This window comes from Ixodes scapularis, unplaced genomic scaffold (assembly GCF_016920785.2).
Source record: "Ixodes scapularis isolate PalLabHiFi unplaced genomic scaffold, ASM1692078v2 PGA_scaffold3__209_contigs__length_174095766, whole genome shotgun sequence".
NCBI classification, from domain to species: domain Eukaryota; kingdom Metazoa; phylum Arthropoda; class Arachnida; order Ixodida; family Ixodidae; genus Ixodes; species Ixodes scapularis.
The window spans coordinates 161813074-161827104 of record NW_024609868.1 but is presented as its reverse complement, the minus strand read 5'-3'; positions in this window follow the sequence as shown (position 1 = coordinate 161827104).

Below are 14031 nucleotides of genomic sequence, written 5' to 3'. Positions count from 1 at the left end.
TCGAGCCCGCAGCGTTTTCAATCGACGCGAGGGGTTTAATTTTAGACTCCCGTAAGCAATAACAACAAAAATGTCCGCCGCCTTCGGGGAGGTGACTTCTGGCGAGTTTTTACTGCTTGTGCCAGAGTATCCCTGTTACAAAAATATTTATCCACTTTCTACCGGCTTTTTTTTATAACAAATAGTTTAAATAGGCCATAGATTTTCTAAAAAAAATGTCTCTGCTTTTGAATCTACATTTTTGTAGCAATTCGGACGCTTCTTTTTGCGAGCATTTTATAGAACTTAGGGGATATAAATTGCTTAAAAATTGAAAAGAAATTACATAGAAAATATATATATATCTTTTAACAACGTTTCTATCTCCGCTTTAACGAAAATTGTTCAGTGTTTCGCATAAGAAACATTTCTGAATAATAATTTTAGGTTTGTCAAGATACATCAATGGAAACATGCCTTGCACTGTGCACAGAGGCAGACATCGCAAATACACACGCCGCGGAGCACTCTTCGGAGAGTTGTGTTAACTGCTTCACCGCTATATATACTCGCTAGGGTCCGTTGTCTTCGGCTGTTTTTTTTTTCTTGACGTTCATGACATCATTTCCGGAGCGGTGACGTTTTCTTTTTATTTTGACATCACTCTAGCAAAACATGTTTTGTTTTCTTTTTCATAAAATCGTTTTAGACTACAACCCTATACGGGGAAGCACACAAAAGAAAATCAAAGTAAAGCCGGATAGCCCAAAGAGACAAATGGGCAAAACCCATTGAAGAACTCTGGGAGCTTTGATCCCCAAAACTAGTGGGCACAAAAAGGAAAGAGCAATCCTAAGCGAGGACACAGCAGGACAGTGGAGACACAACCATCGGAGAAGGTAAAGCTAGACTCAATGTTATCTTGTTCGAGAGGTTGTCTCCCTGTTGTCCTCCGTATGTCCTCGTTTAGGATTGCCCTCCTTCAATTGACTTAGTTCATCACGCTAACCCGGCACTTCCCGAAACGACGTGAAAATAACTGGAAATGTTATATCGAGGTATTTTTTAAGAGGGACGCTCAAATACTCGTCGACAAAAAGAAAACCCAAAAAGGAAGGAGCACGTATAATAAATATAACCTGCACTGGAAAGACAATCAGTTGAACGAAGACTGTTCCAGAAGGTAAAACAAATACCAGTATGACACATTCTACAACCCGAGACCTGAGGTTTACAAAGACGGACAAGCACAAAAGTCTCAAGCTCAGAAACTGCATTTTTAATCACCACAACTTTCTTTTATAAAGCCATCCCACCCTCGCACCCTCTCCGAGTTAGCACACGCCTCGCCCCACTATCTGAAGTTCAATCTGTTGCCCCCAACTTCGGGGTGGTTTTCCCTTCTCCGACCGGACGGTTACGGGCCTTCTCAGAGCTCCCAAGGTCAGATGGTACAGTGTCAGTCAACAAAAAAACACAATACGCCTCGCTATCTAAAGTTCACTCTGTTGGACCCAAAATCGGGGCGGTCCTCCCTTCTCCGATCTCTGATCACAAGCGCCGTGCCTGAGATTCTTTTTATTGTTGAAGAACCTGTGGGGGTATGATGCAATACTTAAATTTAAGATTGTTTGTACACAGATGACTCTGTCGGGAGCATAGCAAAGTGGCGCCCAAACCCTTGTTACCGTTTAAAAGCTGTCATTCCAAGTTAGTTAAAAAAGGGACAGTGATGACATTGTTGAACGCTGCCCCTAAGAAGTTCTGTCTGGAGAAAAAGACAGTTTCTGGGAGGAATCAGTTGCTTCGCTTGAAAGATGCAGGCTACAACAACAGTATTTTAAAAGGGGTGGCGATGAGACTTATAATGAAGATCAGCGGGATGGAACAAAGGGCAAACCGAGAACGTTGACAAGGTTGTATGTGTTCTATTTTTTCTTGAGTTTCCACAGAATTTAATGTCCATCGGAAGAAGGTTCAATGTAAAGGTTCTCTTTACGACAGACTTTAAGCTGAGCAGCCTAACGCCTTTCATGGGGGACAACATTGGTGCCAAAAGCAACACAGAGATGCCTCGGTCGTTTGTCGCGAAGGTGTTCTGTATGATATCTCGATGTCGTGTAGTTTGTTTTATGTCCGACCGACCAAACGGCGTGCCAATGATCGGTAGAATGAACATAAGAGAGCTGTAGAAAGTAACTCTGCTAACTCCGAAATCGCGAAGCACGTTGAGGAATGTAATAACTGCACAGCGGAATGGAATGAGAAGGTAGTTTTGTTCGAAGGAAGGATTTGCATACAACGTATGTTAATAGAAAGCAAGGTTTGGTTCAGTGGGGAATGGTATTAATCAAACCTCAATGACCCTCGATGTGGCGACAAAGATGCCTTTGCGTTTATGAAAAGAGTATTCGTTCTCGAGTGTTTTCTGAAAGGGTGCATGTACACCTGATTGTTGCCCTGCTGACCTTGGGGACTATCAGAATGTTAGTAAGCGCCCAGTCGGAGAAGGGAAAACACCCCGATGTTGGGTTTAGCAGAGTGACCTTTAAGTAGCTAGGCGTATTGTGTTTTTCTGTTGCCTGACAGTGTGTCCTCCGACCATGGGAACTCTGAGAAGGTCCTTAAGGGTCTCGTCGGAGAAACGAGAAACACACCAAAGTGGTACAACAGATTGAACTTTAGATAGCGAGGCGAGGCGTGTGCAAAGTCGGAGAGGGTGCGAGGGTGAGATGGCTGTATAAGAGAAAGCTGTGGTGATTAAAAATGTAGTTCCTGAGTTTAAGACGTATGTGTTTGTCCCTTTCTGTAAACCTCGGTCTCCGGTTGTAGAATGTCATATTAAACAACTCGCCTGCATAAACACGTTGCCTTCAAACACAAGTATGTTGGTTTTTTCGCACCCAATGTATATGAAATGTGATTTATAAGGCTTGGTGAACTACATATCTAACCATAAAGCATCGCAAGAGGCCATAATAATTTGAGATAGTAAAAAAAAAATCAGCAAAGGATGCTCCAACTGAATAGGATGTCGCTTCTCCGAACTGTATCTCAATGTTTTATTTATTCTATTCTATAGAACTTCTATAAAAAAGCTTGAAAACGTCCATTGAGATAAGGTGATAAAAACAATAGCAATTCTATCAACGGTATTTAATATACTTTTTTTGTCTGTTGTTGCGAAAAGTGTAGATACGACGTGGCAGAATAGGAAGTTGAAAAATTCATTAAAATGTGAATTTTCAATTTCTGAGGGGAAAACGAGTTGATTTGGGTCACTTTATGATGGCGATGCGGGCGAGTTGCTTCATGCTTAGTGGATTCAACACAGTGCAGGAGAAACGAAGGAAAATTAGAAGGGTGTACACACGACAATCGCTTACTCTCAACTGAAGTTTTAGTTGATAAGAAACACCTAACTAGACAAAAGCATTCTACGCCATCTGGCCAATTCAGAACGTGTCGAGATAACATATCTTTTTCCTACGTAGAATGTCCCGTGTTTGGCTTTCACATTGGCCCCTTTTTTGATAGTGAAGGCCTCTAAAATGTTTCGTCTCTCCCCCATTCCATGAGATGTGACATAATGGAAGTCGTGCTGTCATCCACTATCTGCAGAATGAAGCGGCTAGTGCCCCCCGCTGTCGACCGCAGAGACCATGAATGCTCACGCTAACTCTCCTTTATACATCGACCCGTTTGACCAACGTATACCTTGCCGCACGTCAGCGAAATCCTATACACGACGCCCATTGTAAATTCCACATATTTGTTCCTATGTTTGACTGAACAAATGAGCGTGGATCATCTTTTGGTGGCGACTCTTGGTCAGAATTGAGCGAGTTTGTTAGGTGTAGAAAACACCATAGGCACGTCGAATAGTTGCGCCAGTTTACTTACATTGTGAAATATTTGATGAAAATAGGAAATAACTATTGGTCTCTTTCTTAGTCTATCTTTTTTACTCTTTGGTCCCCTTCTCACTTTCTTAAGTGAGAAGCTTAAGAAATTCTAACCGGAGCCCTAGGAATTGTAAAAGCGGACACCCCGAAGTTTGTGCGTTAATCCATGCCCCTTGGAGCACCGTGCGGAAACATCCAAAACTGCCGTGACGGTTATTTCCTCCGAAACACATTCAGACCGTCTGAGAACAGCAAGGTGTTTATCTACTTATCGGAGAACTTTACATACTTGTTCATCATCTAGTTGGTCGCAAATGGCTAAGTCCCCTTTGACTAAAAAAATGTCACATATCACGGGAGCCACACAAGACTAAATAGAAATGTATTTTTTTGGCACGTCAATGCTAGTCATACATGCTAAGAGTGGATTCGAGGTAAAAATTCAACAGCTCCAAAAATCTCCCAACAGATTCGCCGCAAGCCTTCTGAAAGGCTATCGTGCCATTCTTTTCTATGCACTGACGCACCGAAACAAACATGGCGCCGTGGGGAATCGAGTAAAGCAGGTCCTCTACATTCAGGAAGAAACCTTAAAAATTCAAGTAAGATTCCCCACTAAAAAAAATCCACAATACGCTCCATACTGCGCACCAAAAAGGGTAAAAAAATTTAAAATCACTGTGGTTCTTCTGCATTTACTGGGTAATCAGTCTCTGTCTCGAGTCCCTCTCTGTAACACTGGAACGCAGCGGAGCTCCCAGCTTATGGGTCTTAACAGCAAGAAAACCTCCAAATGATCAGCCATTCCAGCAACAGAATCGCTTGAAGGGGGGCGGGGAGATCAGATGACCAGGGATATTTCAGAGACCTACACGATAAAAAAGAAAGGGCTGGGCAATGAGTACGCCAAACATCAGTCATTCTACATAGCACAGACATATGTTATTTCGACACGTGCTAAATTGGCCATGATTATGGGGAATGCTCTTTTTTCGTTCGGCATTTTTTTAACAAAAACTTCCGTTGAGTGTAAGGGCTTGTCCTGTGTACAGCCTTCTACTTTGTCTTCGTTTCTTGTGCGCTGTATTGAATTCACTAAAACACTTTAGGACACGGGCACTGTGAACAAGGTTACTTGTGCTCTTCGCCTACTAATTAACAGATGTATTGTGATCAACTGTTGAAATGGTGACTGTACATGGCAGGTTACATTTGCGAAATTAAAGCATGATAACCATACTGCGTGTTAAAATCGCACGATAATAGAGACAAACACAAAAAATGGAGTGCTACCGGCAAAATTTTTCTACTTCTTTAGGCTGTTTCAAACCGGAGCAAATCGAGATAAAAATCGACTCGTATAACTCCGCTCTCGCTTGGCGTCACAGTAACGACGTAATTTGAAACACAGGCTGTTCTGCCGGCACTATCGTATTACGTTCCTCTCTTCGTTTCTCTTTTTGCTGATTGCTGTGGCACCTGCAAATCTAAGAATCTGCGATCGGAGGCAAGTTTGCTGCTTCACCTTCTTCTCCTCCGGCGGGAAGCGCGATAATTAACCTCAGCTACTCCATTACGCTTCACCACCGAATTGCTATTTCACCAAGCATGTTTTCTTTTTTCTTTAACTTGATTGCTGATATGTATTGGTACTCAAGGAAGTAAATTTTCTTGATATGATTTGTGCCCACATGCAAATCGTATAACTCGGCCTTTAAAAGTATCACATTGATGTTAATTCTCGGCACACATCTATACAAAGGAGCAATTACCGAGCAACGAACAGAAGAGTTAGTTTTTCTGCCGTCATTGTAAAAGCGGTTGTAATTGTTATGCTTCTCTTCCAGCTAAAAAAAGCCACGTCTTAAAACTTCATGAGGGAGGCTTTTCTTATTGTATTGGGTCGGCGACAAGCCCACAGCAGTCGAACACTGCCATGAAGCCCTTGTTCCTAAAACCAAAGCAACATGTGGGTTTGTCATGACCTGCCAAGACTGCTGCGAACTTATTTCGTATCGAAAAATGGAGGAACGACTGGGCGTTTATTTAGGAACGTTCTTTCAAAACGTGATTTGTTTACGACTCACAGACGTTGATTATGCAGTAATAAATGAATCCTAAGTAAGTACATGAAACGTATAAAAAATCGCCTTTTCTCGAACGACAGCTATTTGGCTACAGGGTATAGGCTCATAACAGGGGATCTACAGAAAACACCAGTGGCGAGACATATTGCCGCATCGCAAACGGGGTCTAACATCTTTACCGCATGCCATTGCCCAACCAAACACTATCAGTGTCTATCAAAGTCAGGATAGAATCAACACTATCAAAGTCTCGATAGTAAAATTCAGCCGTAAATGTTCAATAGACAGAAGCCATCAGAGCCCCGTGACTGGTGTGACAGGACCTTGAGGACATTCAGTGGTTTTCGGAATTTTCTGATCAAATCAATTATGTAAAAACTAATGTGCAATTCGCTATCAAAGGTAAGTCAGAGAAATGTCTGCTACCCTTTGTTATGGATGGAGGCGTTATACATGGTCAGGGCAAGCTCTCGTTCAGATCCATATTTTGAGAGAAGATACAAGAAAGTTTTTCGGTGCAAAACTTGAACCCATTATAACCTGTCCATTTCACCATAATGTTAATTGTTAACTAAACTCTGCATTCAAAACTAAAAACAAAACAATTACAGTATGACATGAAAATTTCGAGTCAAGAGCATGCATAGAGTATTAGACTGAAAGAGAAATTCCATGTGAAATAGAAATTAGTTTCAATAAAAAAAGGTGCAGCACTGGGGACACCCTCTTGAGGTATACCATTCTCTCGCACGAATTCTCTAAAAAGATTAGATCCTAACTAAACTTGAAATGTGCGTATTTCTGATTAGTTCTGAATGGCGCCTATTATCGACCACGAGTGCCAAAGCTATGCAGATCATGAATATTGCATACCACCAAGTTGTATCGTATGCTCTCTGTAAATAAAAGACACCGACAAACAAAATTCTATATTTACAAAGACCTCGAGTATAGTCATTTCAAGACTAACAATGTGGGAAACGGTAGACCTTGAGGAACGGCTACCACATTGATACATGCAGACTTGCACGTAATCTGTTTCAAGTAACGAAATTACTTGTAATCCCTTACATTTATCAGTAATTTAGTAACAGAATAAATACATATTTTCTAGAGTAATTTTAAAGTAATTACCTTACATTTCTTTCGTAACAGATTCCTCGTAATCCGTTACATTTTTTTTTTCAGAACCAACCCCCCGCACTTTTTCTAAAGAAAGGCTTGTAATTATTTTTTGTTAAGTCAAGCGCAGTGTCACGCAAATTGACCAGCGCAAAGAGAGGCTAGGCACTCTACAATTCCGCAAAACTTTTTTTTTTGCAGCTCCAAGCCTTTGAATTTTTTTTTTTAGATCCTAACAATGTAAAAAAATCCAGATAAGCATTTCTGAAAAAAAGGGTAGGGGCAAGTTATATTTGCTTTTTTTAGACCCTTTGTTTTTTCTTGCTATCGAAGACGGGGAAAGGAGGAAACCAAGGAATTGTGTGCCTCTTAGAGAAGCTCGAGGCGGTAAGTGCACAAACAAGAAAATACGATGTGCTTCTCAGTTATAGTAACTACGACCATTTTCATAATGTCACAACACGAGACAATGCTCCATCTACCCTAAAATCCGCTAAAAGAGATGTGATAATATTTGAAGGTGCTATTGCCACAAGCATCCTGGTTCGTAGTTGCACACTTATCTTCTTCTCTTAGAAAATAGGATGTATTTTTTTCTGTTTCTTTCACCTTATTTGACTCCGCTTTAAAAGCCTACTTACTACTTTGTAGTCCAACGTCTAGGGTTGGCCCACTTTATGAATTCCAGCCACGTTATTTGCGTCTCAGTCACCCTTTTTGTGAGTCAGGTTTTCGCGAGCACTTCGAAAATGGTATTAGTCTTCCTTTCTCGTCGTGTTTTTACCCCAGCAGGACGCTCTCAAGCAGATAGTTTTACATATAAAACATAATGGTGGCTGACGTAGACTTGAGATTCTGGACTTGAGGAGAGAGTGAAACTCGTGAGCGGGGCCATGGTGCGGCTTAGCTCTCTGCCGTTCGCTGCCCGTGGCATCAGCGGACGTCTATCTGGAGAGCACCGGAGTAAACTGCAGGTGGTTCGTGCTCCGTGCGTTTTTGAACGGCACCAGGAAAGGTACACACAGCAAACGTGCGTTTACATTTCCTTGTTTTAACCGATGTTCTAATTAATTGTTATGAGTGTCCTGCTTTCTTTTATTACTTGTATTTATATAGTAGAAACTTTTTTTTATTATTCACAAACGTCTCAACCGAGGCTTGACCTGTTGAGAACCGAATGAAGAAGAATATTGAGCCAAACCTTATTTATTACTTGACTATCACATTACTGTTACAAACTATGTTTTGCTATTGTCAGGCAATACATGCCGGATTAGTAAGATGTACATAAATGAATTCGTATTCCAGTTTTGGCTAGCTGGTATGACAACTTCTGCAGCTTCGCGATTTCGACAATGAAGAATTTTAGTATTTCGTTCCGATGACTCCGATAACGAGACCCGATACTCCACCGCCGCCTTCGCGCATGGATCGTGTCGTTATTGGAAGTATCGGAACGATCTACTAAAACTCTCGAATATCAGGCACCGGCTGCAATGAGGAAGCTTTGCTCTATCTTCAAGGTAGATAGTACTTCCATAAAACATTTTTGAGGCACAATATACCACTCCCATCGAGTGTCTCAGTTCAAAGGGTGTTCAGTGTAGCAGTCGACATCTTCAGTAAAAATAACAAAAAATGTCTGAAAAGACTTTCGAGAGTCAGCTGTTGCTCAAAAGACTCAAGGTCATTAAATAGAACAGGTTGCAACAACAAGCTGGACAAGAATGACGATCGAAGTCCATGGAGAAGGAGAGCAACGAGAAAAAATGACAAACACAAATTTCCCAACACAGCTAGGTGACTTGTGCGCGACCGAAAAAGTTCACCTGGTCCTAGTGTCGAACCAGGGACCCCACCATTTTCAGTGGAGCGGTCTACCAGCTCAGCTCACCAATAGCTATACGCCAGTAGGGCAAACAGCTTTTCTCACCTGCCAACCGTTCAACACAAAAAAGGTAAATGGCTTGCATTTGAAGGTTATGTGATAATGCAATCAGTGCGAAGGTGCAAACGCGCTAAGCAAGAATGACGATAAAAAACTGGGTTTTTTTTCGTCCCTCTTGTCAACCTTCTCCAGGGATTATATTCGTCATTCTTGTCCAGCTCGTTTGCAACTTTGCATTAATTGCATTCTCATCATACTCTTAAAATGTAGGCCATTCACCCCTCTGGGTCTTATACTGGTGGCAGCTGATAAAACCTGTTTGCTCTACTGACGTCTAACTCCTGGTGAGCTCAGTTGGTAGAGCGCTCCACTGGAAATGGCGTGTTTCCTGGTTCGATACTAGGACAAGGCGGATTTTTTCGGTCGCGCACCTCTCGCCACTCTCTGTTTGGGAATTTGTATTCCTCGTTTGTCCCCCTTGTTCCCCTTCGATAGCAATTATTATCGTTATTCTTGTCCAGCTCGCTGGACCATTCGCACTAACTGCTTTAGCCTCAGCATGACCATGGGAAACGCCACACACGTTCCCCTTTGGGAAACGCTGAAACTGACCCCGTAAGTAAGCTAAAAAGAGGCAGCAACAAATAGAGGAAGCAAAAAAGAAACCCAAAAGAAAAATGCGAAAGAGACAACCACAAGAATAAAAGGGAAAGGGTCAGCGTTAGTGTTTCCCGTAGGGGGACGTGTGTGGCGTTTTTTAAAGGTCATACTAACATATTCCCTGGGGATTTACCAATATACCCTCCTTTAAACTTTATATTTCAATAAATAATTCGGAGGTATATAGATTGAACACGATCGATTAAAACTTGTGCAGCAACTGCTTTCTGTTTGGTAGCAGAAAGAGCTGAAATTTCAACTTACAAGGCAATGCCACCAGAAGCGTGGGATGCATATGGACAATCCTTCCGGAATGGCTGGACGCGTTTTAGTGAGTTTCACTGACTTTCTGTCGGGAATGTTTTATGAAGAACCCTACGGTATGATGCTCATAAGATTACTCAAGCTAAGAATGGCCTGTCCCTTGACTATCTTCGCTCTATAGAGGAGTTACACATGAAATGATTTTAGGGTTCTGTTGGAGCATGGTTAGTCTTTACTTTATAGCGCTTATCAAGTTGGATTCAACGTGTTTTTTTAAGCTCTTTGTACTGGAGTCTGAGCCTACATCTTCTCTAGGTCAATCTCCTGGGCAGAAAGTTCTTCGGCGTCTGGCGTCGCTTCCGTATTCGATGTCTTGTCGGCAAAGCTGTCAAAAGACCGAATGATCAGCGTTTCGAGGAGGGGGGGGGGGGGGGGGAGAGATTCCGGCTCTTGCCTAACAATTTAGGGCGAGTGGTCGATGCTCACGGTCAAACCACTGATATGTCCATCTTGTCAAGTTTTGTGGACTCTGTAGGAGTTGCACGTTGAACGTGCTTTGCCATTTTGTTTGGGGCAGTCGGAACGAGGTTTGGAAATTGACACGTTCTCCTGTCACTCATTGCTGTGTCTGTGTGTTCTGTGTATGTGTTTCGCGAGTGGGCTTGAGAAAGAGAGATGGCGTTTCCCAGACAGCCCACCATGGACGCCTAGATCTCGCTTATGAGGGAGAAAAAGTGCTTAGAGAAAATGGGAGGGGGTATTTTTGCTCTTTTTTGTTTGCAGATAACCTGTTTTATTATTCAGTCTAAACACAGTCTTTGCCATAAACTTGTCGCCCTGCTTTTTTTCCTTCAGCGAGCACGAAATAAATGCACAAATAATCAGCGGACGCTCGGTGCCGGCTTGCCTTCCCGTCTTATCTTGTAGAGAAGCTGAGTGTGTGGATGAAGAAGGCCTATCAGTGCCCTGTTTCTTAGTGGTCCTCGTCCGACCTTCTTCAGAAGCATCCAGCGAGCGAAAAACACGCCGGAGACGCCACCCTGACGCCACTATGGTGCGACAGCGTTACCCTGCTCAGGATTTCTCAAAGGCGGCGGATGTTTGTGTCGCGTTCGTGGTTATCGACTAACTGGCTACTGACAGTGTGTATTTGGGCTTGCAGTGCACATGCTCGGTTTTATTCGTTTAGCTATCGTACATATCAGGAATTTACCCAGCGGCATTGTAAATATTTCGAAAGGTACTTTTTGGACACAGAAGTTGATTGTCCTTTTGTACTGACCGCTTTTGTGTACAGCTGCTTGCGTTCTTGTTTGATAAATGTTGGTTCTTATCGTCTTTTTGATTTACATGTAAGTAAAACTAAATGTGTGAAATAAATGTCCAATCCGATCTCTTCACTTCATTTTGGCATGTAAAGGGTTAAAAGGCTGACGGGTCTGAAAGACTGAAGGACTAAGTGGCTAGAAGTCCTGAGGGGTTTGATGAGCTTAAGGGGTTTTACGTGCTGAGAGGGTGCAATAACACATCAAGGCTGAAGTATTAATTGCATAGGCTATCAAAATCGACCCTACTAGGATGTGCAAAATGGCGCAGTCTGGCCCACCGCCGAAAAACTGCCCCAACCCGCCTCTTTTGTAATCTAATTAGAACTTCAATCAAGCCACCAGTAGCCGCCCCGCCTCAATTCCACCATCCTCCTGGAAGGAAATATTGAGAATGAAAATGTCTCCTATCATTTTATTTCAAATTAAACCAAGCCGTACCGGAAGACTACAACCGCTCTTTTCAAGAATTCTACGTCGTCAAGAGACTTGCTTTAAGTGCGCAACGAAGATTTCGAACTCATTGCCCTACCTCCCCCCCGCCCCCCGCCCCAAGAGCTAAACTCCACAATACACGCTGACCATGAAGACATTCAAACCCCTTTTAGACAGGTATCGATAGGAGTAACCCTTACAGTCTTGACATGACTGTTTATATTACTCTTTATATTTTATGCTACTTTACCTATTTATTTTGAAGCGCAAGCTTCACTGTAATTATCTTTATGGCACTTTACGCTCTGAATTTATTCATCCCATTATCACCTTAGTATTTTGCATCACTCCAGGCCTCTTAAGTATGGGGACCTAGATATCCTGCTGTGTCGCGGCAGTAAGGACACTAAATATGTAATATTAATGTTAGTAATAGCAACAATAATATTAATAATAATAACAATAAAATAAAGAAAACTTGGGGACGCTTTGGCTTCGCATCTAAGAGTGGAACGCAATAGCATTGTCAGGCCCCGTTCGCCAAGCCTTTTCATATAAACACGCGCTCGTTGTCAAGGTGTGCAAGCGTGTGTGCGTGGTCAAATCGGTAGCGTCACGTGTCATAGGACGTCACTCGTGAGCGATGTGAGTTATGAATTTCCTCGAGAGGCGACGTGCCATGACGTCACGTGTGACACCACACGTTGCTGTGACATCATAACCCTATAGACCCGATAAAATTAGCGAAGAGTTTTCCCGCAAAGTTTGGCGGAACATTTTCCCGCTAAATATAACAGAAAATTTGCCCGCCAAATTTAATGGAACATTTTCCCGCCAAATGTAATGTAAAATGTTGCCATCAAGTTTAGCGGGAGAATGTAACCCTCGTGACGTCACACGCGACGTGACCAGGTGCAAGTACGGATTTTCCGGTTCCACCGACGCAGGATTTTCTACGAAAATAGTTCCGAAGCGCTATCGCGTTAATAATAATATTAAGAATTAATTTATAATAATACTCTATCAATCAATCATTATTGGGCGCCCAGGAACAACCATCCGTTTTGATTCTGGCACACCGAAATTTCCAAACACTCAAAACAATGGAACATAGAGTATTGCACATACACGGAATAAAAGAAGCAAAACATGAAAATATCCACGCTAGTTAAGTACAAGACGAGCGTGTTGGTAAGAGTAATTAAACATGACGAAGATACATAGAAAGGGGGGACGTCCCCCCTTCTATGTATTCTCCTCATGTTCAATCCCAACAAGATTGTGGAAAATGACCAGTACATTTCATTACACAAAAACTAGGTTGAAAAAGATGTGCGCGTTGGCATTTCATAGTAGTCGAAACGTGACAATAGCATGCTGTGGCAGCCGCAGAAATAAAGGCGACATCAAGACAAAGCTATAAGCAATGGGAAACATTATCCGCTTGAGAAGAATATAGCTTTTCAGGCTGGGTTTAGTTCGAACCAATTTTCGACCGACTTACAAAAATTCTGAAGGCTCCATTCGAAAATTTCAAGCTTCTCTGCGCACCTGGTGTAGCATTTCAATAACCTACGTATTTGGCTCATTCTACACAAATATCTAGACGCATAAGATACATTAAGCATTTATTAAATTTTTTTATTTATACATATCTTCAAGGCATAAGCATTATAGGGGGCAGTGGTAGAGCAAATGACCAGAAGTAAGCATAGGGTGAAAATTGGGAAAGCAGTGCAAAAGGGAATAGAAAAAAAAAGAAACTATATGTACAAACGACTCAAACACTTCAAACATATCTAGTCCGCTATCTACACACACACATATATACAACAAAATCTGTCAAAGCTTCTGACTTATACTCCTACTATATCTTGAAATCATTCAAGTATATTCTGCAAAGCAAGTTGAATCAAATCAAATTTACTAATAGTGGCTCTTATAGAGGGAAGGTTGTTGCAGTCATTAAAGTTACGTGGGATGAAAGAATAAAAAAGGGATTGTATCGCATCAAATTACCCCTACTTTATGAATATGATTCACCCGAAACGATCTATACGAAGGTGGTGTTAACAGGTCATTACGTAAAGTGGTGGGATGAAAAAGTGGACGAAATAATCAAAGTCGTGCATTTTTGCGTCTTGATGCTAGGAATGAAAGACCTAGGTTATATTGTAGTGAGGTAACACTAGCAGCTTGATGGTAGTTTGAGTATATAAATGTGGCTGAGTTATTTTGAATCATGTCAAACTAGTTGGAGAATTCCGACACCGGGGTCCCAAATCGATGAAGCACATTCTAGTTGTGAATTCACAATTGTATTGAAGAACAAGGATTTAACAGGAATAGGAGCCGAGTGAAATTTA